Raw genomic sequence first — 26784 nt, 5'->3', positions numbered from 1 at the left:
GCAGCCAGAAAAGGGGCAGCTGACCAAGCTGGTCAGCTGACATTTCCTCCACTCCCCATTGGTTCAGCACTTAGGGGAGGTTCTGGAGAGCACTGGAGTATATATACTGGATGCTGGTCATTCTTCCAGTGTCTGGCGTTGCGATCACTACGTGGTAGCACTCAGACCTGAGTCAGATCCCAAAGTGTGCCGGGACCAGCAGGAGCTGTGATCCTACACTTAGTTAGATTCTGTTGATAGTTTAAAGTACTAGTCTGATTGTGATTATTTGTTATGACCTTTTGCTTGCCTGACCATTCTCTTGTTTCCTGATTCTGTACCCCGCTATTCTGATACTCTATTGCCGAACCCTGCCTGTTAAACCTGACTATGCATCTGCCTCCTGATTCTGTACTGTGTCTTTCTGATATCCTGTTGCCGAACCCTGCCTGCTATTTGGACTCCGCCTCTGTCTCCAGAATCTGTACTGTCTCTGTCTGTGTGGTAACGACTTGGCTTGTCCGACCTCGAGAACCGACCTTACTGTTAGAGGCGGTTCCCAGTCCTGTTAGTGACACCCCCTTCCTGGTGTCACTCTCGTTATGTCCTTCCTCCTCTTAGCCTGACTCCTTCCCCGGGAGAGTTCAGGTCCTCGGAAGGAACTTGCATTTGTGCGGTACTCCTTACTGCACTATCCTTGCTCCTGAGGCTCAGTCCTCGAAGTATTACTGTTACACCAAACACTCACTTGTTCTCTCAGGTGTCCAGAGGTTAGTAGATATATCTGATTATCGGTGATACTGCAGATCATCAATAATCGGGTATATTCTGTATTCTCGGTGATACTGCAGTTCACCGGTAATCAGACCATCTCTGTGTTACACCGATCGTTACAACAACTTCCTGGTCTGCTTCAGGACGTCCTCTAAGCCTGGGTACTTGGACACAAATCTTTGCACGACCAGATTCAGCACATGTGCTGTCAGGAATATAGCCGCTAGTTATGAGGCTGATAATGTTAAAGATAATAACAGAACATATTTCTGTCCTGTTTCTGTCTACTGGGTAAAACCTCAGATGTGTATTGTGCTGGGGAGTAATTGGTCACCTGGCCAGAGTAAACTGAAGTCTAATGTAATTCTGTATGTAGATGTCCATTACCTCTGCCCCATTGTTCAGCAGGGGAAACTGTGTCGACTGCTAATTAGCTGCCAATTGAGGAAGAATAGGCTGGTCGGCATGGCTTTTGAGTCTGGTGTCAGCCATTGTCCCATTATACAAGGCAAGCCTGCTAGAGTCTTGAGGAAAGGGGGAAGCTGACACCTGAATGTTTGAAATGTATTTGACAGCCTACGGGAAATTATGGAAGGGGTGATGTCCTTTTGATACCATTTTCTACCTGTGGAAATTGAATTATTGGTGGAAGTGCAAACTACATCCTTATCTTTGATCAGCTAGGAAATACTGTCAACTGTAACTTGGACTAGGGAAATCTTTTCATATATGTGGATCTCTGGAAATCCCATTTATGTCTGAGATTTAATTAAAAACTAGTTCCTCCCCTCCCCAAGGAAGTTGCAGCCTCCAGGCGTATTTCATAGTATAAAACCGCAGCTAGGATATCTACAACTTGTAGTTCTTGGAGGTAGCTCACACGGCTAGAACTAACCTGGTTCCTGACCAGAAGTGCGTACCCCCCGCAACAACGCCAGATCGATACGCTGGTACGTTTATTTCCCGTTTATTTTGGTAAGCAAAATTGCTTTGTGTGTTATCTTTGTAACCTCTTATTTTTGTAACTTTTATTTTGTAACATTTTTACTTTGTCTTTTTGTACTCTTTTGTATATATTAAGTTCTGCATTGTTCTATGTTTTTATGGAATATTAAATCATTATTTAATAAGCTTGACTTCTGCTGTACTAAACTAACACTCATAGCCTAGAAGAGACTGCAGTGTAGCTGTGTATAAGTCCATGCCTAATTTGTATGCTTGAGCAACACTACCATATGAAATTGTAATTGCATTGTGTGTGGGGGCGTTTGTCATACGTTGGCCTAAAACGCGCAGCTGACCCAACGTACGATACGCCAGTGCGAGTAGCTAACAGTATCGTTCGGAACGACTGTTAGTGGTTTTACTGCACGACAGTGTAACTTGCATTACAAGTCAGTGTCTGATTGTGCTGTGTTACTGTACAACTGTACTGTGTGTGTGGGTGCGTGGCGTTCTCGTATTCGGCCTAAGCGCAAAGCTGACCCAAATACGAAAACGCAGATTGCGTGTTCAGCCCTCGACAGCTGAGGGGACGTGTCTAGCAACGCTAGTGGTGGCAGTGGGAAGTGTTTGAGGGGTTCCAGCCTTGTTTGTAGCTTAAATAAGGCTGTTCCCCGCTTAATCTGGTCAAACCCGCAGTCGGGAACAGTATACGCAGGCGTGCCGCGGGCTGGTTCTTGACATGTGCCATGCAGGGTACGTGTGTCAGCTTTCCCAAATTCAACGCAGAAATTAGATTGCTGCCGTTGTCACGCACCACGTTGCCGATCTCAAGCTTGTGCGGGGTCAGCCATTGCTCCACCTGTTTGTTAAGAGCAGCCAGGAGAGCTGCTCCAGTGTGACTCTCCACTTTGAGGCAAGACATGTCTAAAATTGCGTGACACCGTCGTACCTGGCATGCAGCGTAGGCTCTGGGGAGATGGGGCTGTGTAGCTGGAGAGGAAGAGGAGATGGCCGCACCGCTAGAGTTCAACTGACACTCAGCTGAGGAGGAGGAGGTTGACAGCGAAGAGGATGTAGCTGGAGGAAAAGGAGAGGAGGTGGCAGGAAGCCTGCCTGCAAGCCGTGGAGCTGTGACAAGTCGGTCCGCTGCGCAGCCACGTACTCCCTGCTTGCTGCCATCGGTCACCAGGTTGACCCAATGGGCTGTGTACGTAATGTAGCGGCCCTGCCCATGCTTGGCAGACCAGGCATCCGTGGTCAGGTGGACCCTTGACCCAACGCTCTTTGCAATAGATGACACCACTTGCCTGTGAACTGCACGGTACAGTTTGGGTATAGCCTTTCATGAAAAATAAGTGCGGCCTGGTATCTTCCACTGCGGTGTTCCAATGGCCACAAACTTACGGAAAGCTTCTGACTCCACCAGCTTGTATGGTAATAGCTGGCGAGCTAATAGTTCCGCCACACCAGCTGTCAGACGCCAGGCAAGAGGGTGACTGGCCGAAATTGGCTTCTTCCGCTCAAAGACTTCCTTCACGGACACCTGGCTACTGCTGTGGGCAGAGGAGCAGGAACCGCTCAAGGGCAGAGGCGGTGTGAAGGAGGGTGGCTGTGAAGGTTCAAGGGAGAAAGCGGATGAAGACGATGCACCTGAAGGAGGAAGAGGAGAAGGAGGGTGGCTTGTCTTTTGAGGGGTGCTGCTTTTCCTCAGGTGTTCTTCCCATAGCTGTTTGTGCCTTTTCTCCAGGTGCCTTCGTAAGGCACTTGTCCCTACGTGAGTGTTGGCCTTTCCACGGCTCAATTTTTGGAGGCAGAGAGAACAGATGACTTTGCTCCTATCTGAGGCACACACCGTAAAATATTTCCAAACCGCAGATCCCCCCCTGGGGTGATGGCACTACGGTGGCATCAACAGCTGACCTTGAAGGGCATGTTGGCTGGCTGGCCATAGTTGGCGATACATGGCGCCGGACACTGCCCCCAGCTGTTTCTGAGGACGAGCTCCCTCTGCTTCTATCATGGAGTCGTCTCCTCCTACTCCTCTCTGGCTCCCCCTCTGAACTGTCCCCCTGGTCATCTCCTCTATTGGGAACATACGTGACATCCGTATAATCGTCATCATAATCCTCCTGCCCAGCTTCACTTTCCTCAGACACCTCCTCAACTGCACCAACTTCAGGTGGTTCATCATGCCCCTCCTCACACGTGACGTCCATACTATCGCCACCTAACTCAGACGTATGAGGTTGAGGTGGTGTACCTGCGCCTTCTTCTTGTTGTTGCAGTAGTGGCTGTGAATCAGTGATTTCACCACCACCACCAAATAACTCCTGCAAAGTGTCAAATGCAGTGGATGTGGTGCTTGTACTAGCGCTGGTGGCACTGGCTGCGGGAGATAAGGTGTTCTGTGTTAAATACTCAACCACCTCCTCACGATTTCAGAATCAGAATCAGAATCAGAATCATTTTTATTCGCCAGGCACGACAGGGTCGTGCTCAGAATTAGATTTGGCACGTACAATTTCACGGATAAAGGATAAGACTATAGATAGCAGAGGGCCTACATTAAACAGAGAGTCGTAGATAAAACAAAAAGAAGAGCACATAAGTCAACAATGGCTAAAGCAGAAGTCCAGATTCATAATTAGTTCATGAACAGAGTGCAGTTCTGGAACACAATGTAGCTCCAGTGCTAGGCTCAGAGCGAGTCAATGAGTTCAGGAGGGTGACAGCTGAGGGGAAGAAAGAGTTCCTATGCCTAGAGGTTTTGGTGGCGATGGCCCGAAACCTACGGCCTAATGGAAGTCTGCTGAAGAACCGCTGGCCAGGGTGAGAGGGGTCGCCAGCAATCCTCCGTGCTCTTGAGCGTAGCCTGGAGTTGTGGAGGAGGTCAAGCGAAGGTAGAGGTCTGCCGATGATTCTCTCCGCCGATCTAATGACCCTCTGAAGTTTGTATCTGTCTCTGGTGGAGGAGCCAGCGTACCAGACTAGGATGGAGGAGCAGAGGACGGACTCGATGGTGGCGGTGTAAAAGCACGTCAGTAGCTCTTGAGCCATGCCGAACTTCTTCAGTTGGCGGAGGAAGAAAAGCCTCTGCTGTGCTTTCTTCTGGGTCAAGGCTGTGTTTTCCTTCCAGCTCAGGTCTTTGGAGATGGTGGTGCCCAGAAGGCGAACGCTGGCTACTCTCTCGACCTCGGCGCCATCGATAGAGATTGGTGGGGGGGGAGGGGCATGCTTCCTGAAATCCACAATCAGCTCCACAGTTTTGGATGAGTTGAGGACCAGCCTGTTCTCCCTGCACCACTGGCAAACTCTGTCAACCTCCTGGCGGTAGGCCTGCTCATCATTGTTTGTCACTAGCCCAACGATGGTGGTGTCATCTGCAAACTTGATGACCTTGACAGAGTTTTCCTTGGATCTGCAGTTGTTCGTGTAGAGAGAGAACAGGATCGGTGACAGGACGCAGCCTTGTGGGGCCCCCGTGTTCGTTGTCCGCGGCTGAGAGGTGACCTCCCCAAGCTTAATGACTTGAGTTCTGTTAGTCAGGAAGTCTGTGACCCACCCACGGAGTGTGGGAGGGACATTTAGCTCTGAAAGATTGTCCTGCAGTATGCGAGGGCAGATGGTGTTGAAGGCAGAGCTGAAGTCCAGTAGTAGAATCCTGGCGTATGTGTTAGGTTTGTCCAGGTGGTCGTATGTGAGCTCAAGGCAGATGTTGACAGCATCATCAGTGGATCTGTTCGCCCTGTATGCAAACTGGTACGGATCCATTTGGGGGGAGGTGATAAGCTTGATGTGTGACAAGACGACTCTCTCAAGGGTTTTCATGATGTTGGATGTCAGGGCCACTGGTCTGTAGTTATTGAGGTCGGAGTTACCATGCTTTTTGGGGACAGGGATGATGGTAGACTTTTTGAAGCATGCAGGGACTTTGCCGACCTGGAGGGATTTGGAGAATATGGAAGTGAGGATGGGTGCCAGCTGGTGTGAGCAGGTTTTCAGACAGGCTGGTGACACGCCGTCTGGGCCAGAGGCTTTCCTGGGGTTTAGCGAGGACAGGTGGAAGAGGACATCGGCCTCGCTCACGGCTGGAGGTGGGAGGCTTGAGACTGAGAGATAATCTGCGCTAGGAGAGGGGTGAGCCGGTGCTGTTACTGGCTCCCCCAGTGCCTCCAGGTCCTCAAACCTGCAGTAAAAGTTGCTGAGGTCCTTGGCTAGCTCAGTACTGGGTGTTGCGTGTTGTGGGGGAGGCTTATAGTTTGTGGTGGCTTTAAGCCCCTTCCAGACAGCTCGTATATCATTTGATCGCAGGTTGCATCTTATCCTTTCTGCGTACTCCCTCTTAGCGGCTCCCAGTTCTCGCTTCAGGTTGTTCCTTGCTGACTTATATTCCACTTGGTTGCCGGACTTGTGCGCCACCTCCTTGCTCCTCCGCAGTTTCCGTAGTTTGTTGGAGAACCACGGTTTATTGTTCGGATAGACTTTGACGGTCTTGGTTGGTACGCAAAAGTCTTCACAGAAGCTGATGTATGAGGAGATGTTATCCGCCCACTCGTCAAGGTTTGGAGATTCCATGGCCTTCCAGTCAGTGCAGTCGAAGCATGCCTGAAGTTGGAGTTTGGCCTCGCTTGACCACACTTTGGTGGATCTGAGAACAGGTTTTGCTGACTCCAGGCGTCTCCTGTAGGTGGGGATCAGATGAATGAGAGAGTGGTCCGAGGAGCCTAGCGCTGCCCTTGGTATGGCTTTGTAGGCATCCTTCAGCACTGTGTAGCAGTGATCGAGAGTGTTCTGATTTCTGGTGGGGCAGGCCACATGCTGGTGAAAGCGAGGAAGCTCCTGGCGGAGGTTAGCCCTATTGAAGTCGCCTAATACAATGAACAGCGAGTCAGGAAGGGTTGATTCCCATTTTGTAATGGCGTCACTGAGGTCACGCAGGGCATGTCTGACTTCGGCATCAGGTGGTATGTACACGCCAACAAGAACGTAGGAGGAAAATTCCCTGGGCGAGTATTTTGGCCTGCAGTTGACAATTAGAAGTTCAATCTCAGGGGAGCACTTCCTGGCAAGTATTGATGAGTTGGGGCACCATGACTGGCCGATGTAAAAGCAGATGCCACCACCCTTCTTTTTACCCGAGAGGTTGGGGTCACGGTCGGCCCGGATGAGGCTGAAGTCCGGAAAGTTTTGGAAAGTGATGGCACGTGCCTTCTTCTGAGCACTGTACTTTGGGCCAGGTCCGCACAAAATCACAGCAACACCACCTCGCACAGACCTGCCAGTGCCAGGTGGCCTTCCTCTGGGTCTGCCTCTACCTCTTCCTCTACCTGGTTTGTCCATTTTGTCCATCTAGGGGGGAAGCTAGGTATATGCAGTGAGGGGAGTTCACACAACCCAAAGGTAGTTATATATGCAGTGAGGTGACTTCACTGAACACAACAGGTAGTTAGATGCAGTCAGCTGAGTTCACTCAACACAAAGGTAGTTATATATGCAGTGAGGTGAGTTCACTGAACACAAAAGGTAGCTATGTGCAGTGAGGTGAGTTCACTCAACCCAAAGGTAGTTAGCTACCTTTTGTGTCCAGTGAACTCACCTCACTGCATATATAACTACCTTTGGGTTGAGTGAACTCACCTCACTGCACATAGCTACATTTTGTATTCAGTGAACTCACATCACTGCATATATAACTACCTTTGGGTTGAGTGAACTCACCTCACTGCACATAGCTACCTTTTGTGTTCAGTGAACTCACCTCACTGCATATATATGTGCAGTGAGGTGAGTTCACTAAACCCAAAGGTAGTTATATATGCAGTGAGGTGAGTTCACTGAACACAACAGGTAGTTAGATGCAGTCAGCTGAGTTCACTCAACACAAAGGTAGTTATATGCAGTGAGGTGAGTTCACTCTACAGAAAAGGTAGATATGCAGTGAGGTGAGTTCACTGAACACAAAAGGTAGCTATATGCAGTGAGGTGAATTCACTCAACCCAAAGGTAGTTATATATGCAGTGAGGTGAGTTCACTGAACACAAAAGGTAGCTATGTGCAGTGAGGTGAGTTCACTCAACCCAAAGGTAGTTATATATGCAGTGAGGTGAGTTCACTGAACAAAACAGGTAGCTATATGCAGTGAGGTGAATTCACTCAACCCAAAGGTAGTTATATATGCAGTGAGGTGAGTTCACTGAACACAAAAGGTAGCTATGTGCAGTGAGGTGAATTCACTCAACCCAAAGGTAGTTATATATGCAGTGAGGTGAGTTCACTGAACACAACAGGTAGTTAGATGCAGTCAGCTGAGTTCACTCAACACAAAGGTAGCTATGTGCAGTGAGGTGAGTTCACTAAACCCAAAGGTAGTTATATATGCAGTGAGGTGAGTTCACTGAACACAACAGGTAGTTAGATGCAGTCAGCTGAGTTCACTCAACCCAAAGGTAGTTATATATGCAGTGAGGTGAGTTCACTGAACACAAAAGGTAGCTATGTGCAGTGAGGTGAGTTCACTCAACCCAAAGGTAGTTATATATGCAGTGAGGTGAGTTCACTGAACACAAAAGGTAGCTATGTGCAGTGAGGTGAATTCACTCAACCCAAAGGTAGTTATATATGCAGTGAGGTGAGTTCACTGAACACAACAGGTAGTTAGATGCAGTCAGCTGAGTTCACTCAACACAAAGGTAGCTATGTGCAGTGAGGTGAGTTCACTCAACCCAAAGGTAGTTATATATGCAGTGAGGTGAGTTCACTGAACACAACAGGTAGTTAGATGCAGTCAGCTGAGTTCACTCAACCCAAAGGTAGTTATATATGCAGTGAGGTGAGTTCACTGAACACAAAAGGTAGCTATGTGCAGTGAGGTGAATTCACTCAACCCAAAGGTAGTTATATATGCAGTGAGGTGAGTTCACTGAACACAACAGGTAGTTAGATGCAGTCAGCTGAGTTCACTCAACACAAAGGTAGCTATGTGCAGTGAGGTGAGTTCACTCAACCCAAAGGTAGTTATATATGCAGTGAGGTGAGTTCACTGAACACAACAGGTAGTTAGATGCAGTCAGCTGAGTTCACTCAACCCAAAGGTAGTTATATATGCAGTGAGGTGAGTTCACTGAACACAAAAGGTAGCTATGTGCAGTGAGGTGAGTTCACTCAACCCAAAGGTAGTTATATATGCAGTGAGGTGAGTTCACTGAACACAAAAGGTAGCTATGTGCAGTGAGGTGAGTTCACTCAACCCAAAGGTAGTTATATATGCAGTGAGGTGAGTTCACTGAACACAACAGGTAGCTATATGCAGTGAGGTGAATTCACTCAACCCAAAGGTAGTTATATATGCAGTGAGGTGAGTTCACTGAACACAAAAGGTAGCTATGTGCAGTCAGCTGAGTTCACTCAACCCAAAGGTAGTTATATATGCAGTGAGGTGAGTTCACTGAACACAAAAGGTAGCTATGTGCAGTGAGGTGAGTTCACTCAACCCAAAGGTAGTTATATATGCAGTGAGGTGAGTTCACTGAACACAAAAGGTAGCTATATGCAGTGAGCTGAGTTCACTCAACCCAAAGGTAGTTATATATGCAGTGAGGTGAGTTCACTGAACACAAAAGGTAGCTATGTGCAGTGAGGTGAGTTCACTCAACCCAAAGGTAGTTATATATGCAGTGAGGTGAGTTCACTGAACACAAAAGGTAGCTATGTGCAGTGAGGTGAGTTCACTCAACCCAAAGGTAGTTATATATGCAGTGAGGTGAGTTCACTGAACACAAAAGGTAGCTATGTGCAGTGAGGTGAGTTCACTCAACCCAAAGGTAGTTATATATGCAGTGAGGTGAGTTCACTGAACACAACAGGTAGTTAGATGCAGTCAGCTGAGTTCACTCAACCCAAAGGTAGTTATATATGCAGTGAGGTGAGTTCACTGAACACAAAAGGTAGCTATGTGCAGTGAGGTGAGTTCACTCAACCCAAAGGTAGTTATATATGCAGTGAGGTGAGTTCACTGAACACAACAGGTAGTTAGATGCAGTCAGCTGAGTTCACTCAACCCAAAGGTAGTTATATATGCAGTGAGGTGAGTTCACTGAACACAAAAGGTAGCTATGTGCAGTGAGGTGAGTTCACTCAACCCAAAGGTAGTTATATATGCAGTGAGGTGAGTTCACTGAACACAAAAGGTAGCTATGTGCAGTGAGGTGAGTTCACTCAACCCAAAGGTAGTTATATATGCAGTGAGGTGAGTTCACTGAACACAAAAGGTAGCTATATGCAGTGAGCTGAGTTCACTCAACCCAAAGGTAGTTATATATGCAGTGAGATGAGTTCACTGAACACAAAAGGTAGCTATGTGCAGTGAGGTGAGTTCACTCAACCCAAAGGTAGTTATATATGCAGTGAGGTGAGTTCACTGAACACAAAAGGTAGCTATGTGCAGTGAGGTGAGTTCATTTAACCCAAAGGTAGTTATATATGCAGTGAGGTGAGTTCACTGAACACAAAAGGTAGCTATGTGCAGTGAGGTGAGTTCACTCAACCCAAAGGTAGTTATATATGCAGTGAGGTGAGTTCACTGAACACAAAAGGTAGCTATGTGCAGTGAGGTGAGTTCACTCAACCCAAAGGTAGTTATATATGCAGTGAGGTGAGTTCACTGAACACAAAAGGTAGCTATATGCAGTGAGCTGAGTTCACTCAACCCAAAGGTAGTTATATATGCAGTGAGGTGAGTTCACTGAACACAAAAGGTAGCTATGTGCAGTGAGGTGAGTTCACTCAACCCAAAGGTAGTTATATATGCAGTGAGGTGAGTTCACTGAACACAAAAGGTAGCTATGTGCAGTGAGGTGAGTTCACTCAACCCAAAGGTAGTTATATATGCAGTGAGGTGAGTTCACTGAACACAAAAGGTAGCTATATGCAGTGAGGTGAATTCACTCAACCCAAAGGTAGTTATATATGCAGTGAGGTGAGTTCACTGAACACAACAGGTAGTTAGATGCAGTCAGCTGAGTTCACTCAACACAAAGGTAGTTATATGCAGTGAGGTGAGTTCACTCTACAGAAAAGGTAGATATGCAGTGAGGTGAGTTCACTGAACACAAAAGGTAACTATATGCAGTGAGGTGAATTCACTCAACCCAAAGGTAGTTATATATGCAGTGAGGTGAGTTCACCGAACACAACAGGTAGTTAGATGCAGTCAGCTGAGTTCACTCAACACAAAGGTAGTTATATGCAGTGAGGTGAGTTCACTCTACATAAAAAATAGATATGCAGTGAGGTGAGTTCACTGAACACAAAAGGTAGCTATGTGCAGTGAGGTGAATTCACTCAACCCAAAGGTGGTTATATATGCAGTGAGGTGAGTTCAATGAACACAAAAGGTAGCTATATGCAGTGAGGTGAATTCACTCAACCCAAAGGTGGTTATATATGCAGTGAGGTGAGTTCAATGAACACAACAGGTAGTTAGAAGCAGTCAGCTGAGTTCACTCAACACAAAGGTAGATATGCAGTGAGGTGAGTTCACTGAACACAAAAGGTAGCTATATGCAGTGAGGTGAATTCACTCAACCCAAAGGTAGTTATATATGCAGTGAGGTGAGTTCACTGAACACAACAGGTAGTTAGATGCAGTCAGCTGAGTTCACTCAACACAAAGGTAGTTATATGCAGTGAGGTGAGTTCACTCTACAGAAAAGGTAGATATGCAGTGAGGTGAGTTCACTGAACACAAAAGGTAGCTATATGCAGTGAGGTGAATTCACTCAACCCAAAGGTAGTTATATATGCAGTGAGGTGAGTTCACTGAACACAACAGGTAGTTAGATGCAGTCAGCTGAGTTCACTCAACACAAAGGTAGTTATATGCAGTGAGGTGAGTTCACTCTACATAAAAGGTAGATATGCAGTGAGGTGAGTTCACTGAACACAAAAGGTAGCTATGTGCAGTGAGGTGAATTCACTCAACCCAAAGGTAGTTATATATGCAGTGAGGTGAGTTCACTGAACACAACAGGTAGTTATATGCAGTGAGGTGAGTTCACTCTACAGAAAAGGTAGATATGCAGTGAGGTGAGTTCACTGAACACAAAAGGTAGCTATGTGCAGTGAGGTGAGTTCACTCAACCCGAAGGTAGTTATATATGCAGTGAGGTGAGTTCACTGAACACAAAAGGTAGCTATATGCAGTCAGCTGAGTTCACTCAGCCCAAAGGTAGTTATATATGCAGTGAGGTGAGTTCACTGAACACAAAAGGTAGCTATGTGCAGTGAGGTGAGTTCACTCAACCCAAAGGTAGTTATATATGCAGTGAGGTGAGTTCACTGAACACAAAAGGTAGCTATATGCAGTCAGCTGAGTTCACTCAACCCAAAGGTAGTTATATATGCAGTGAGGTGAGTTCACTGAACACAAAAGGTAGCTATGTGCAGTGAGGTGAGTTCACTCAACCCAAAGGTAGTTATGTATGCAGTGAGGAGTGTTCACTGAACACAAAAGGTAGCTATGTGCAGTGAGGTGAGTTCACTCAACCCAAAGGTAGTTATACATGCAGTGAGGTGAGTTCACTGAACACAAAAGGTAGCTATGTGCAGTGAGGTGAATTCACTCAACCCAAAGGTAGTTATATATGCAGTGAGGTGAGTTCACTGAACACAAAAGGTAGCTATGTGCAGTGAGGTGAATTCACTCAACCCAAAGGTGGTTATATATGCAGTGAGGTGAGTTCAATGAACACAAAAGGTAGCTATATGCAGTGAGGTGAATTCACTCAACCCAAAGGTGGTTATATATGCAGTGAGGTGAGTTCAATGAACACAACAGGTAGCTATATGCAGTGAGGTGAATTCACTCAACCCAAAGGTAGTTATATGTGCAGTGAGGTGAGTTCACTCTACAGAAAAGGTAGATATGCAGTGAGGTGAGTCTCTCAACACAAACGGTAGTTATGTGCAGCGAGGTGGGTTCACTCAACACAAACGTAGGTGTATGCACTATGCAGTGATGAGGTGGGTTAACTAAACACAACAGGTACTAGTAGTAGGTAAATGCAGTACTGGGTAGGTAGTACAATGTGCAGCTCCCTGTCACACACACAGGTGTCACTGAATGTGCTGCTGAATGCTGGTGGGCTGCTGGCAGTGGGACACACACATTATGAATTAGCAATGCTGTCTAAGCAACACAAGTGTCACACACACAGGTAGTAGTCACTGTCTGAATGTGCTGCTGCTGGCAGTGGGACACACAGTATGAATTAGCAATGCTGTCTAAACAACACAAGTGTCAGTTTCAAACACAGAAAAAAAAAATTGATCACACGAGCAGGATGAGCTCTGAAAAGAGCTTTTCTGGGGCGCTATTATAGCAATAAGATTCAGCTAAGCAAGCTAAGAAGGCAAGAGCCTGACTAATCTGTCCCTAGGAGAACAAGTCTGCAGCAGCTGTCCCTATTCTGTCTCTAGCAGGCACACGAGTGAATGTAATGGCCGCCAGACCCTGCCTTATATAAGGGGGGGGGGGTGGGGCTCCAGGGCTTAGTATAGCCGGATTGGCTACAATGCGCCTGCTGACTGTGATGCAGAGGGTCAAAGTTGACCCTCATAGAGCATTATGGGGCGAATCGAACTTCCGGGAAAGTTCGCCTTCGCCGGCGAAGGCGAACCACCCGAAGTTTGCCTGGAACTGTTCGCCGGCGAACCGTTCGGCCCATCTCTAATTATCATCTCCTTGGTTTTGAGATCATTTAGTTCCAAGTTGTTGCTGCTGCACCAGGAGGGAAGCTGTCCCACCACATGCCTGTATGCAGACTCATCCCCGTTTTCTATGAGACCAACTACTGTTGTGTCATCTGCAAACTTCAGAACCTTAACAGATGGATCTGTGGAGATGCAGTCATTGGTGTACAGTGAGTAGAGCAGTGGGGAAAGCACACATCCCTGGGGTGCACCAGTACTGACTGTCAGAGAGCTTGATGTGTGTTTACCAAGTCTAACATGCTGTCTCCTGTCAGTTAGGAAATCTGTTATCCATTTGCAGATGGATTCAGGAATGTGTAGCTGGGAGAGCTTGCTGTGTAGCAGAGATAGCATTATGGTATTAAATGCAGAGCTGTAATCTATAAATAAAATCCTGGTGTAGGTTCCTGGGGTGTCCAGATGCTGTAGTACATAATGCATACACATGTTCACGGCATCATCTGCGGATCTATTAGGCCTGTAGGCAAATTGCAGAGAGTCCAGCAGGGGATCTGTGATAGATTTCAGATAAGCCATTAACAGTTTTTCGAATGCTTTCATGACCAATGATGTCAGGGCAACAGGCCTGTAATCATTTAAACATGTAGGTTTTGAATTTTTTGGAATTGGTACAATAGTTGAGCTTTTAAAACAGGCCGGAACAATTGAGAGTTCGAGAGATGCTTTGAATATGTCTGTGAATACAGGAGCTAATTGATCGGCACAGAGTTTCAAGCATTTTGCAGACACAGTGTCTGGCCCCATTGCTTTCCTAGTGTTTTGTCTTTTGAAGAGTCTGTTTACATCTGATTGGCATATTCTTAGAGCATTCACATCTGGGGACAGGTCAATAGATTGTGTCTGGCCTCCTGTGTTGTGTAGATGCTGAGGCACCGCAGGGGGTGGGCACATTGGCTGGCAGGAGGAGTGTTCAATTTGCCTGTTGCAGAGATGGAAATTATGCGAATTGACTTGGTGTGTTTGGCTTTTGTTGCTAGTGTCAAACCTGCAATAAAATGTATTCAGTTCATTTGCAAGCTGCAGATTGTGTAGTGAGGGGGGGGGATCTCTTCCTGTAGCTAGTAATTTCATGCAGAGATTTCCATATTGTGAACAAGTCGGCGTTGAAACATTGTTTCTCAAGTACTTTAGAATAATCTTTTTTTGCGTCAGTAATGGCTCTCTGCAGTTTGTATTTCGCAGCATTGTAGAGGACTTTATCGCCTGTACGATATGCAGTGATGGGTATTGCAATGTGCAGCTGCCTGTCACACACAGACAGGTACTGGACAGGCACAGTGACACTGTGTGTGCTCACGTAGGTAGGTGCACAGTGAACAACCGGTAGGTATATGCAGTGATGGGTATTACAATGTGCACCTGTCACACAGACAGGTACCAGACAGGCACAGTGACACTGCGTGCGCTCATGTAGGTAGGTGGGTGCACAGTGAACAACAGGTAGGTATATGCAGTGATGGGTATTACAATGTGCATCTGTCACACACAGACAGGTACCGGACAGGCACAGTGACACTGCATACGCTCACATAGGTGGGTGGGTGCACTGTGAACAACAGGTAGGTATATGCAGTGATAGGTAATGTGCACCTGTCACACACACAGGTAGTCACTGAATGTGCTGGGCCTGGCAGTGGCACACACAGTAGGAATTACCAAGGCTGTCTATGCAACACAAGTGTCAGTGGGACACACACACACACACACACACACAAAATAGATCACCAGGACAAGATTAGCTCTCAAAAGAGCTGTTGTGGGGTGCTTTTTTAGCAATACGAATCAGCAAGGAGCAAGCTAAGAAGCCTACAAGAGCCTAACTAAGCTTTCCCTATGAGAGTCTGCAGCAGCTGTCTCTTCTCTAATTAATGCAGGCACATGAGTGAGTCCAAAGCCTGATGCTGCCTGCCTTTTATAAGGGGGGGAGGGGCTCCAAGAAGGAGTGTAGCCTGATTGGCTACAATGTGCCTGCTGACTGTGATGTAGAGGGTCAAAGTTGACCCTCGTGATGCACTATTGGGGCGAACCGAACTTCCGGTTCTCCGCGATCGGGAACCACGGAAGTTCGCCAGCGAACCGTTCGGGCCATCTCTACTGCCTGCCTCAAGACTAACTCTGTCCCCACACAGCATCTCTGCCTACTGCAGACCGCTTGACTGCCTTCTCCGCCACCACCAACAGGGTCCAGGACTCCAGGTGGATTCCTGAATTTAGCAGCTATAATAATTTTTCTGGGGCGTGTACATGCCTGCCTAATTTTTCTGGCTGCACTGCGGCTGCAACAGCAAAACAAAAGGCATGTACATGTGTCAATTCCCCTTTGTGATCATTACCTTGCCTCGGTGAAGGGGTTTGCGTATCACAATGAAGCAATGACCGCGGCTATATGAGTGTGTTGGGGGCACACCTGACCCAAGAAGATAATAAGGTTGTTGCTTCATTGTGGACAGCCCAAATTTGATCAGCTGGACACTCAGTCATTGTTGTTCTGTCATTGAGCTACCTCAGCCCGACCACATGGGCTTGAAAACCGCCATCGCTTGCACTCTTGTCATGGTGCGCACCAGTCCAACACGGCCATCACTACACAAACAGCTGTTTGTGGTGCGTTACACAATGAGTTTGGTCTGTCAGTGTGAAGCAGTACACTAATTACACTCCCTGATCCATGTATACACACTCAAGATGTTTTCAAGCACTTTAGGCCTCCAATTTAGGAATGCAATGTGATTGCTGCCCTTTTGGGATTATAACCCTGCTGTGCGTCAAATCCGTAATTTTCCCCGGGACTTTTGGCATGTATCCCACTCCACTATGCCCCCCTCCAGGTGTTAGACCCCTTGAAACATCTTTTCCATCACTTTTGTGGCCAGAATTAGTGTTTGCAGTTTTGAAAGTTCGCCTGCCCCTTGAAGTCTATTGCGGTTCACTATGTTCGACGGTTTTCGCAAGGTCGTGGTTCACGAACAAAAATCTGCGGGTTTGCGACATCTCTATTCAACAGGCAGGACAGCATAAAAGACCCCATTTGTACAAGCAGTGGCGTAGCTAAGGAGCTGAGGGCCCCGATGCAAGTTTTACTATGGGGCCCCCCCAAGCACTCTATACATAACAATTGATACGGCGCACCAAAACCTGCCAATGGCAACTACAGTGTCAGGAGTGCAAGAGGGGGATGGGGAACAGTGTGTTAATGATTACTACTATTCAAAGTATCTATAGAAGTGATTATTATGAGCACAGGGCCAATACAGAGCTAATACTGTAGTTGAGGGAGGGCCCTTCGGGGCCCCTCTGGCCCAAGGGCCCCGATGCGGTCGCTACCTCTGCACCCCCTATTGCTACGCCCCTGTGTACAAGGTTGAATGCCGAGCTAGACAGCCCCTCTTCCTCTTCAACACTGAGGTCATGCAAGGTCTCCTCCTTCTCCCCAACCACATACAAGACCATGGGTAGCCAAAGGGTGACCTCAAGCCCCCTGGGATGCCTTCTGCATTTGGTCTCCCACCTCCTCCTCAAAGCCACCTTCTTCCTCTGACTCCTTTCTCTGTTGCCGCAGGTACAGCAGGTGTCAACAACAAGCTTGGTTGTGGTGGTGGTGATGGTGCCCACAGCTCTTCCTCTTCCTTGTCACGCTCCTCTATGGCCTGATCCAGCACTCTTGGCAGGGCACGCTCCAGGAAGAATGTGTATGGGATCAGGTCACTGATGGTGCCTTCACTGCAACTCACCAGGTTTGTCACCTCCATAAACAGATGCATGAGCCTGCAGGCATTGCACAAACAAATCCCCGGATCCACACGGTCTGTCCTGCCACCGTGCTCATACAGATACTCATTGATGGCTTTTTCTTGTTGGATCAGGGGGTCGAACATGAGGAGCGTTGAATTCCAGAGAGACGGGCTGTTGCAAATCAAGCGCCTCACTGGCAGGTTCTTTCAGTGCTGGGCCGAAATTACGCATGAGCGTAATTACGCATCGTAATTCAATGTAAATTTACGCGTAAGCGTTACGCGTAACTTACGGTCTTACGCGTAATTATTTACGCGTAAGACCGTAAGTGGTATCGTAATTACACTGTCTACTGTAATTGCTAGGCATGCGTAATTTTACGAACACTTACGCGTAATTTTACGCGTAATTACTAACGTAAAAACTCCCCTTTTCTAAGAGTAGCCAATCAGTCAACATCCTAAGCAACCAATAGTATCTTCTCCCGCCCTTCAGTATAAGCGTACGTTTTGACACATACGAATGATATGTACGCAATAACTGTCACATTGACGGCTATTGCGTACATATCGTCCGCATGCGTCAAAAAATACGCATTAATGGGTATTACGGCACTACGCGTAACATCGTAGTGTAAGCGCCTTCATTACGGTATCCTTACGCGTAATTGCGTACGTTTACGCGTAATTACAGTGATGTACCGTAGATAATTTCCTACGCCGTAACCGTAATTGCGTAATGCGTAATAGCGTAAAATTACGCGTAATGAACCGTAAACGTAGATTTTTCCATTACGACCAGCACTGGGTTCTTTTCCCTTTGAATGTCTGAAAAGCCATGGCCGTGTAGGAATGCCTGGAGTGGCCACATACCTTCCTGGACTGCTGGAAGACCTCCTGGAAGCCTGGGTATTTACACACAAATTGATGTATAATGAGATTCAACACTTGTGCCATGCAGGGCACATGTGTTAACTTGCCCAAGCTCAACACCGCCAACAGATTGCTTCTGTTGTCACACACAACTTTGCCGATCTCCAGTTAGTGTGGGGTCAGCCATAGATCCACCTGTTTGTTCAAAGCAGCCAGGAGAGCGGGTCCAGTGTGACTCTTGGCTTGCAGGCAAGTCATGGCCAGGATGGTGTGACACCGTCGTACCTGGGAGGTGGTATAGGCCGTGGGGACCTGGGGGGTGCAGTAGTAGTTGTAGACCTAGCCAATGAGGATAGTGAAGAGGATGGAGGAGGAGTAGGATGAGAAGAGGAGGTGGCAGCAGGGCTGCCTGCAAGTCATGGTGGTGTCACCAACTCCCCGGCACAGCCGCATATTCCATGCATGGCAGGCATCAACAGGTTGACTCAATGTGCGGTGTATCAGTGCTGGGCCGAAATTACGCATGCGCGTAATTACGCACTGTAATTTACCGTTATTTTACGCGTAAGAGTTACGCGTAATTTACTGTCTTACGCGTAAGTATGTACGCGTAAGCCGTAAAGCGGTATTGTAATTACGCCGCCTACCGTAATAGCGTAGGAATGCGTAATTTTACGGTAAATTACGCGTAATTTTACGCGTAATTTCGTAGGCACAACTCCCCTTTTCTAGGAGTAGCCAATCAGTTATCAAGTTTGTTTGGGAGCTACATCCTAAGCAACCAATAGTATCTTCTCCCGCCCTTCAGTATATAAGCTGTCAGCCATGATCTGTGTTCTTTGTGGGTTGCTTTCACTTTCTGAGGAGAAGGAGTGAGACAGAGAGTGATACAGTTACACATCCATATTAATTGCAATTCTATTGCATTTTCTTAGATCTTTGATCTGTGTGATTGTAAGCCTGTGTTAGGAAGTTGATTATTGTAGTTAGGGCTTTGTTTAGGGTTAGAATTCTGTTGTTTAGTGTTAGAGGCAGGGAAAACTGATTATAGGGCTTGTGATTTTACAGTGAAAGCGTGTAGATTGTAGAGACAAGAGAGGGCCTGTGATATGTAATAGAGTGAAATCAGTTAGATTCAGGGATCGTGTGCTGAGAGTGAATTGTATTTGTGTTTTTTTGTTTTTTTTATCATTTTAATTATTTGATTTGATTGAATTTTATTTTCATTTTTTTTGTGGGGGGATTTATTTCAAGTGCGTTGTCCAAAAGCAATTGATATATCATTTGGACTAGCTCTCCAGTCCTCTCCTCCCTCATTACATTGAAATTTTAATTTGATTTATTTTTATTTTATTTTATACGTTTATCATTTGTCACTTTCCCCTACATTTCAATAAAACACTAACGTTTGGCACTTGCTGAACATATTCCCTACAATGTCTGGCAGAGGTGGAGCAGGCCGTGCCCGTGGCCGAGGAATTGAACCCACTGCAAAAAGATGTTTGTTTGACACCTTGACAGGCAGTGATCAAGAACCAGCAGCCCAAAAAGTACATCCCTATTTCACAGCAGGAAGGGGACGCTCTGCACCAAGCAGGGGATGCACTGTACCCGGCAGGGGTCAGTCCAAAACTGGCAGGGGACAGTCAGTTGGTAGTGGACAATCAGTGCGAGGTAGTGGCCAATCCTCAACAGGCACAGTGAGGAGTGAAGATGTAACTCCAAAAAAAGCCTACAACCTTACGCGCGATTCTATGACGATGAAGGGCCCACGACGCCCCATTAGGGAGAGCCAGGCTGATGATATTGTGGAGTTTGTGACGAGAGATAGCGGTTCTCAGTCCCCCAATCTTCAGGCCCTGGAGAGTAGCAGCAGTACCAGCAGCACACCCATGCCTGCTCAAAGATCTGCCACCAACATCCAAAATGAGCCTTCACTTCCATATACTGCACATATTGCAGACCTTGTGGACAAAGCTCTTTCGCAGTCCGACATAAACCTAGAGTCTGATGCCCAGAATTTTTTTAATGAACCTCAGAATGTTATCGATGAGGGATTGGCGGGTGATGATCATGATGACAACTTGTACCATGCCCGCGGTCAGTCTCAGTCCTCAATGGGAGAACATAACATCCAGGATGAGGGCTCTCCCAACCTTCTTTCTCCCAATTATCCTGATGATGATGAGCTGGGTTCTTATAAGGGATATAGTGACGATGATCTGGATAGGGACTATGCCCCGCCTGAACGTCACGATGATGCCAGCTCAGATGATTCAGCGCCGCAGAGGCTGCATCAGCATACCGTGAGACCTAGTGGAAGCAGTGGCTCCTCTGGTAGGCTTTTTCAAACGAGGCAGCAGCCACAGCCTGAGCCTGCATCTGAAAGCACCCTCTCCCAAATTGTTGTGCCTGAGACTGAAAAACCAGTTAAAAAATCATCTAAGAAAGCCCCAGTTTGGAAGTACTTTACCGTTGATGAATCTGATCCCCACATTGTCATATGCAACATTTGTGGTCATAAGGTGCGTTTAGGGAAGGACTTGTCAAGAGCGGGCACAGGTGGACCACTCTCCCACATAAAAAAGCATAAGAGAGAAAATCAACTTGTTCAGGAATCAATGGGTAAAATACCCCGCACAGTGCCCCATCCTTCTTCCCATTCAGGTTCTGACATTGGCACCCCTTCCCCCTGCCTTCACTCTGCAACACAGTCTGGCAGTAGAGGCCACATGTCAGCTACCTCAATTGCACGTTTCTCGTCAGTGGCTCACAGCACCCAGCCCTTAATTACTGAGTCGATAAGGTCGACAAAGCCACTGCCTTCCCATCACAGCAGGATCCGGAGGCTGAATGGGCTGCTGTCACAGGCTATGGTCCAGCAGTTATTGCCCTACAGTCTTGTAGAGGAGGGTACAGCCATTCGCGAGCTGCTGAGGTTTGGCATACCAGAATGGCGGATCCCCAGCCGCCATTTTTTTGCTAGGACAGCAATACCTGACCTGTATCGCCACACTGTGGATAATGTGACCCTGTCCCTTGACTATTCTGTAGGCAACAGGGTACATCTCACGATGGATTGCTGGACCAGCAGTCATGGCCAGGGACGTTATATGTCCTTTACGGCACATTGGGTCACCCTCCAATGTCAACAGGAGGGTTCCAGTCCTGGGGCGGCCAATGAGCTGGTTGCGCCGCCCCGTGGTGTCAAGGGGAACAGTTCCACACTTGCCTCTAGTCATGTCGCAACCGCTACAGCTGAGGCCCCCAGTAAGCGTGCCCGTGGGACTGGCCACAGCAGAGTGGTACATCGACGCTGTCAGGCGGTTCTGGGCTTAGTCAGCGTTGAGCAGCAGAGACTTACTGCACCAAATGTCCTGGCCATTATCAACGGACAGGTGCAGAAGTGGCTGACCCCAAGAAGACTCCAGGCTGGTTATGTTGTATGTGACAATGCAGCAAATCTGATTGCCGCCCTGAATCAGGGCAACATCCCTCATGTGCCATGTTTTGCCCACATACTCAACCTGGTGGTGCAGCGCTTTATACGCACCTACCCAGGTTTGAGTGATGTGGTGCAGCATGCAAGAAGAGTTGTATCGAAGTTACGTTATTCTTCAAATGCCAAAGATTCGCTGTCTAAATTGCAGGAGAAACATGGCCTGCCCCCCCATAGGCTCATTGCAGACAGTGCAACACGGTGGAACTCCACACTTCGCATGCTGAATAGGTTGTGCGAGCAGAAAAAGGCGGTTGCAGAGTACCTCCGAGGAGGACATGGCACCCAGGGCGCACCTGCCCGATTCACCCAGGAAGAGTGGCGGCTGATGTATCAAGTCTGCCGTGTCTTGTCCCCATTCGATCAGGCTACAACATTCGTAAGTGGGGCACAAGTCTGTATCAGCGAAGTGATCCCTCTCGTGTACATGCTGGACGAGAGTCTGAGTAGCCTGATGGCAGCTGGGGAGGATGCGCTTGATGAGCTTGAACAACAAAGCTTGCTCCAAGCCACCCAAACTCAGGCACATGAGGAGGAGGAGGAGGAGCTTACTTTCACGCGGGACTTACTTGAGGTGCCTGACCATTGTGAGGAGGGAGAGCAGGCCAGTGCGGCATCTGTGGTTCATGGGTGGGTAGACATTGGAAGGCAGGACGAGCAGCAGCAGCAGTCAGAGGATTTTGATGTGTTGAGCAGACCGGATGATTTGGAGGCGCAGGCTCATCTCTTCCCCATGGCTGTTCATATGTTGAAATGCTTACGCAGAGATCCCCGGATCCAAAACATTAAGGAGAGGGATGACTACTGGTTGACCGCCCTTTTAGACCCTCGATGCAAAGGGAAACTGGGTCAGTTCATTCCAGCAAGCCGGCAGGAGGAGAGGATGCGTGAGCTGCAGCAGGCCCTAATACGTCATGTGCAGGAGGCCTTTCCACAGTCTGAGATCACAGCTATCCCCACTCATCGCACCCAGCAAGTAGCTGAGCCTAGCAGACCCATTCTTCCTGGAGACCTTTTTGGAGCAATGAGAAACTTTTACTTCTCTGAGCGTCCAACAATAACAACAAGAACAGTAGAAGGAAGTTTTCACCAGCGGGTGAGCCGCATGGTCAGTGATTACATGGGGTCACTTGGTGCATCTGACAGTATGCGCACAGAGGACCCTATGGAATTTTGGTCCGCCAGACTGGAAACCTGTCCCGAGCTGGCGCAGTATGCGCTTCAACTTCTGCCATGCCCGGCTTCCAGCGTCATTTCTGAGCGTGCATTCAGTGCGGCAGGTGGGGTGGTTACTGAAAAGCGATCCTGTTTGTCTACAGATTCAGTGAACAGACTGACCTTCTTAAAAATGAATCAGTCCTGGATTGATGGTGAATACTCAGCCCCTGCCCTCAGAGACAGAAACTGAATGAGATCGCTTTCAACTCCCTCTGATATACCTATGTGTCTATAAGATAACATTAAATATTTAATGTTCAGTTGTGTTCCCAACATTATTGTGCACTGCACAATTTGATTGAGGCTGCATTTCCACTTGTGCGGTGCGACTCGCCGCGGTAAAAATTCGCATGCGGGTCCATGCGAATTTTCATGCGAATTTTCACGCGAATTCGCATGGATGATGATGTATGCGAATTTAACCATGGCAGTGCTGGTGTTCTTTTCCATTGTTTCTATGCGAATTCGCATGAAAATTCGCATACCCAAACCTCATGCGAATTTCCTATTAAATGCATTGCATGCAATTCGCATAGCGGTATGCGGTATGCGAATTCTGATGGCTCTGCCATGCGAATTTTTTCTGCACAGAAAAACGCAAAGGAATCCTGACAAGTGGAAACAGTCCCATTCACTTGTATTGCTATGCGAATTTGCATGCGAAAAACGCATGCGAATTCGCGATAGTGGAAATGGGCCCTCAAAGGTACAGCAGTCTTCCCACTTTTATGGAGCTCTATGGTTAAACCCCCCCCCCCCCAAAAAAAAAAAACCTAAACCTTTTATTGATATCGTTGCTCACACCGTTACAGTGCACTTCACAATTTCATTTTTTTCTGCTCCTGCTGCAAAAGTATTTCAGTGTTCCTACCCTCATGGAGCACTGCTATGTCCTGCTATGTTTACTGTTGTCCCTGATGTTGCTGCTGTTTTGTTTATTGGTCTTCCACCTTTCCGGTGACTTTGCCTACTACCTGCCACCAAAATGTCTTGGGCTGACTGAGGGTGATGGTCAACTTACTATATGACTGAGCCGCTGCTCCTCTCAGGGCCACAAGCTAGGACTTTGCCTACTACCTGCCACCAAAATGGCTTTGGCTTACTGAGGGTGATGGTCAACTTACTATATGACTGAGCCGCTGCTCCTCTCAGGGCCACAAGCTAGGACTTTGCCTACTACCTGCCACCAAAATGGCTTGGGCTTACTGAGGGTGATGGTCAACTTACTATATGACTGAGCCGCTGCTCCTCTCAGGGCCACAAGCTAGGACTTTGCCTACTACCTACCACCAAAATGGCTTGGGCTTACTGAGGGTGATGGTCAACTTACTATATGACTGAGCCGCTGCTCCTCTCAGGGCCACAAGCTAGGACTTTGCCTACTACCTACCACCAAAATGGCTTTGGCTTACTGAGGGTGATGGTCAACTTACTATATGACTGAGCCGCTGCTCCTCTCAGGGCCACAAGCTAGGACTTTGCCTACTACCTGCCACCAAAATGGCTTGGGCTTACTGAGGGTGATGGTCAACTTACTATATGACTGAGCCGCTGCTCCTCTCAGGGCCACAAGCTAGGACTTTGCCTACTACCTACCACCAAAATGGCTTGGGCTTACTGAGGGTGATGGTCAACTTACTATATGACTGAGCCGCTGCTCCTCTCAGGGCCACAAGCTAGGACTTTGCCTACTACCTGCCACCAAAATGTCTTGGGCTGACTGAGGGTGATGGTCAACTTTCTGTGTGACTGAGCCACTGCTCCTCTCAGGGCCACAAGCTAGGACTTTGCCGACTACCTGCCACCAAAATGGCTTGGGCTTACTGAGGGTGATGGTCAACTTACTATATGACTGAGCCGCTGCTCCTCTCAGGGCCACAAGCTAGGACTTTGCCTACTACCTGCCACCAAAATGGCTTTGGCTTACTGAGGGTGATGGTCAACTTACTATATGACTGAGCCGCTGCTCCTCTCAGGGCCACAAGCTAGGACTTTGCCTACTACCTGCCACCAAAATGGCTTTGGCTTACTGAGGGTGATGGTCAACTTACTATATGACTGAGCCACTGCTCCTCTCAGGGCCACAAGCTAGGACTTTGCCTACTACCTGCCACCAAAATGGCTTTGGATTACTGAGGGTGATGGTCAACTTACTATATGACTGAGCCGCTGCTCCTCTCAGGGCCACAAGCTAGGACTTTGCCTACTACCTGCCACCAAAAAGGCTTCTGCTGACTTAAAAAAAAAAAAAACTCACCTTTTTCTTGTTCAGTTTCTTGGTGTCCCCACCGTTAGGGTGCACCACACTTTTTTAAATAATTTACCACCTTCTCTTGATTATAGATAGCTGTGTTCCCACTGTCAGGGAGCACTCCACAAAAAAAAAAAAAAAAAAAAAAAAAACTCACCTGTTCCTGTTCAATTTCTTGGGTGTCCCCACCGTTAGGGTACTCCACACTTTTTATTATAATGTACCACCTTCTTTTGATTATAGATAGCTGTGTTCCCACTGTCAGGGAGCACTCCACAAAAAAAAAAAAAAAAAAAAAAACTCACCTGTTCCTGTTCAATTTCTTGGGTGTCCCCACCGTTAGGGTACTCCACACTTTTTATTATAATGTACCACCTTCTTTTGATTATAGATAGCAGTGTTCCCACTGTCAGGGAGCACTCCACACAAAAAAAAAAAAAAAAACTCACCTGTTCCTGTTCAATACTTGGGTGTCCCCACCGATAGGGTACTCCACACTTTTTTTTATAATTTACCACCTTCTTTTGATTATAGATAGTAGTGTTCCCACTGTCAGGGAGCACTCCACACAAAAAAAAAACAAAAAAAAAAAAACTCACCTGTTCCAGTTCAATTCCTTGGGTGTCCCCACCGTTAGGGTACTCCACACTTTTTATTATAATGTACCACCTTCTTTTGATTATAGATAGTAGTGTTCCCACTGTCATGGAGCACTCCCCAAAAAAATAAAATATACTGAAACTGAATTTCTGGGGGGAGGGTGGAAGGGGTTCAGGTCTGGTTACCTATGATTTACTGGGGGGAGGGTGGAAGGGGTTCAGGTCTGGTTACCTATGAATTTCTGGGGGGAGGGTGGAAGGGGTTCAGGTCTGGTTACCTATGATTTACTGGGGGGAGGGTGGAAGGGGTTCAGGTCTGGTTACCTATGGATTAGTGGGGGGGGGGTGAAAGGGGTTCAGGTCTGGTTACCTATGATTTACTGGGGGTAGGGTGGAAGGGGTTCAGGTCTGGTTACCTATGGATTAGTGGGGGGGTGGAAGGGGTTCAGGTTTGGTTACCTATGGATTTCTGGGGGGAGGGTGGAAGGGGTTCAGGTCTGGTTACCTATGAATTTCTGGGGGGAGGGTGGAAGGGGTTCAGGTCTGGTTACCTATGATTTACTGGGGGGAGGGTGGAAGGGGTTCAGGTCTGGTTACCTATGAATTTCTGGGGGGAGGGTGGAAGGGGTTCAGGTCTGGTTACCTATGATTTACTGGGGGGAGGGTGGAAGGGGTTCAGGTCTGGTTACCTATGGATTAGTGGGGGGGGGGGGTGAAAGGGGTTCAGGTCTGGTTACCTATGATTTACTGGGGGTAGGGTGGAAGGGGTTCAGGTCTGGTTACCTATGGATTAGTGGGGGGGTGGAAGGGGTTCAGGTTTGGTTACCTATGGATTTCTGGGGGGAGGGTGGAAGGGGTTCAGGTCTGGTTACCTATGAATTTCTGGGGGGAGGGTGGAAGGGGTTCAGGTCTGGTTACCTATGATTTACTGGGGGGAGGGTGGAAGGGGTTCAGGTCTGGTTACCTATGAATTTCTGGGGGGAGGGTGGAAGGGGTTCAGGTCTGGTTACCTATGAATTTCTGGGGGGAGGGTGGAAGGGGTTCAAGTCTGGTTACCTATGAATTTCTGGGGGGAGGGTGGAAGGGGTTCAGGTCTGGTTACCTATGATTTACTGGGGGGAGGGTGGAAGGGGTTCAGGTCTGGT

The sequence above is a fragment of the Hyperolius riggenbachi genome, chromosome 1 (assembly GCF_040937935.1).
Source record: "Hyperolius riggenbachi isolate aHypRig1 chromosome 1, aHypRig1.pri, whole genome shotgun sequence".
Lineage (NCBI taxonomy): Eukaryota > Metazoa > Chordata > Amphibia > Anura > Hyperoliidae > Hyperolius > Hyperolius riggenbachi.
Note: the sequence above shows the minus strand (reverse complement) of the source record.